The following is a 3,035-nucleotide window of genomic DNA, read 5'->3' as shown; positions in this document are numbered from 1 at the left end:
GTGTAAACTGCTTGTAAGCTGCCACTATAAGTTATTCTGCTAGATATAAATAATCTTCTATCATGGGTAATATTTATCCATAACGGAATACCGAAAGAATAAGCTTCTTCAGGAGGCTTATTTTCAATGGAATATTAAATAGATAAACATATTTACGACGGAGTCTCATATGGATAAATTTCTTCAGGAAGCTTATTTAGAACATCCATAATATAATATATTTATAACACTCCCCTTTAGATATTCATTAAAAGATAATGTGCCTCATTAAAACCTTACTAGGAAAAAAATCCAGTGGAAAAAAATCCTAGTGAATGAAAAAGAGTACACATATTTAGTAATACGCATTGCTAGCTGCCTCATTAAAAACCTTATAAGGAAAACCCTGTGGGAAAAAACCTTAGTAAGGAAAAAAGAGTACATCGCGTATTTTACTCCCCCTGATAAAACCTTGTTTCAAATATTTAAGTCTCCGCATTCCAATCTTGTATACCATTTTTTTAAAAGTTGAAGTTGGTAAAGATTTAGTGAATAAATCTGTCGGATTGTCACTAGAACGGATTTATTGCACATCAATGTCATAAATTTTCTGAAGATTGTGTGTGTAGAATAATTTTGGTGAAATGTGTTTCGTTCTATCTCCTTCTATAAATCCTCCATTCAATTAGGCTATGCATGCAGCATTGTCTTCGTATAAAATTGTGGGTCTTTTCTCACATTCCAAACCATATTTTTCTCGAATAAAATAAATTATTGATCTCAACCATACGCATTCCCTACTTGCTTTATGAATAGCTATTATTTCAGCATGATTTGAAGAAGTAGCAACAATAGATTGCTTTGTGGAGCATCATGATATGATAGTACCTCCACATGTAAAAACGTACCCGGTTTGAGATCTAGCTTTATGGGGATCAGATAAATAACATGCATCTGCATAACCAACAAAATCTGCACTATCTTTATTAGCATAAATCAAACTCATATCAAGAGTTCCCTTTAAATATCGCAATATATGTTTAAACCCGTTCCAATGTCTCCGTGTAGGAGAAGAACTATATCTTGATAGTAAATTAACAGAAAATGTTATGTGAGGCCTTGTAGCATTAGCAAGATACATTAGTGCACCAATTGCACTGAGATAGGGTACTTCGGGACCAAGGAGTTCCTCATCCTCTTCTGGAGGTCAGAACAAATCTTTATTCACTTCAAGTTATCGAACAACCATTGGTGTACTCAATGGGTGCGCTTTGTCCATATAAAAGCATTTTAAGACCCTTTCTATATAGGCAGATTGATGGATAAAGATTTTGTCTGCTAAATATTCAATTTGCAGACCAAGACAAAGTTTTATCTTTCCAAGATCTTTCATTTCAAATTCTTTTTTAAGATATTCAATTGCCTTTTGGAGCTCTTCTGAAGTTCCAACAAGATTTATGTCATCAACATAAACAGCAAGTATAACAAATTCTAAAGCTATTTTCTTTATAAAAATACATGGACAAATAACATCATTTATGTAACCCTCTTTCAGCAAATATTCACTGATGCGATTATACCACATGCGCCCAGATTGCTTTAAACCGTACAAAGATCTTTGTAATCTGATTGAGTACATTTTTCGAGATTTTGAATATGCTTCAGGCATTTTAAATCTTTCAGAGATTTTCATATAAATTTCATTATCAAGTGACCCGTACAAATAACCTGTAACCATATCCATTAGATGTATTTCAAGCCTTTCACGTAAGGCTAAACTGATGAGATATCGAAATGTTATGGCATCCATAACTGGTGAATATATTTCTTCATAATCGACTCCAGGTCGTTGTGAGAATCCTTATGCAACAAGGCGAGCCTTGTATCTTTCAACTTCATTTTTATCATTCCTTTTTCGCACAAAAATCCATTTATGACCAACTGGCTTTATACCAGCAGGTGTTTGGACTATTGGTCCAAAGACCTCTCTTTTAGCAAGTGACTTCAATTCCGATTGAATTGACTCTTGCCATTTTGGCTAATCAGATCTTTGTCGACATTCTTCGACAGATCGAGGTTCAAGATTCTCACTATCTTGCATAATGTTAAGTGCAAAATTATATGTAAAAATATTATCCACCAGTATTTCAGATCGATTTAAATTAATCCCATCACTAGTAGAACTTATTAAAAGTTCCTCACTCACTTGAGTCTCGGGTTCATTGATTTCTTCAGATATCTCAGAACTAATCAGATCTTGGGTCTTTTCAAGAGATCCCTTCATAATATCACTTTGATTATTTGTCGATTTTCTTTTTCTAGGATTTCGATCCTTAGAACCCAAAGGCCTACCGCGCTTCAGGCGTGCTTTAGGTTCACTAGCTCTCATGTTAGTAGATGGTCCAGCTGGGATATCAATTTGGATAGGCACATTCTCTGCAGGAATATGCGACTTAGTTATCCTTTTCAAATCAGTAAATACGTCTGGCATTTGATTTGCTATATTCTGTAAATGGATGATCTTTTGAACCTCCTGATTACATATAAGGGTACATGGATCAAAGTGAGATAATGATGAAACTTTTCACACAATTTCTCTTTTGATTTCCTTTTTCTCTCCCCCTAATTGTGGAAAATTTATTTCATCAAATCGACAATCTGCAAATCGAGCAGTAAATAAATTTCCCGTAAATGGTTCAAGATAGCGAATAATAGAGTGTGATTCAAACCCAATATATATTCCTAACCTTTTTTGGGGGCCCATCTTACTGCGTTGTGGTGGTGCTACTAGCACATATACAACACATCCAAAAATTCGTAGATGGGCAATATTTGGTTCATGACCAAAAACTAATTGTGGCGGAGAATATTTATTATAATGTATTGGTCTGAGACGGATAAGTGATGTTGCGTGCAAGATAGCATGGTCCCAAACAGTAGTGGACAATTTTATTTTCATAAGTAGTGGTCTTGCTATCAATTGCAGTCGTTTAATATATGATTATGCAAGGCCATTTTGAGTATGAACTATTAGGGCCATAAAATATTTAAACAAC

The sequence above is a fragment of the Nicotiana tomentosiformis genome, chromosome 5 (genome assembly GCF_000390325.3).
Source record: "Nicotiana tomentosiformis chromosome 5, ASM39032v3, whole genome shotgun sequence".
NCBI lineage: Eukaryota > Viridiplantae > Streptophyta > Magnoliopsida > Solanales > Solanaceae > Nicotiana > Nicotiana tomentosiformis.
The sequence above is the reverse complement of the archived record's forward strand: the minus strand, read 5'-3'. Positions refer to the sequence as shown.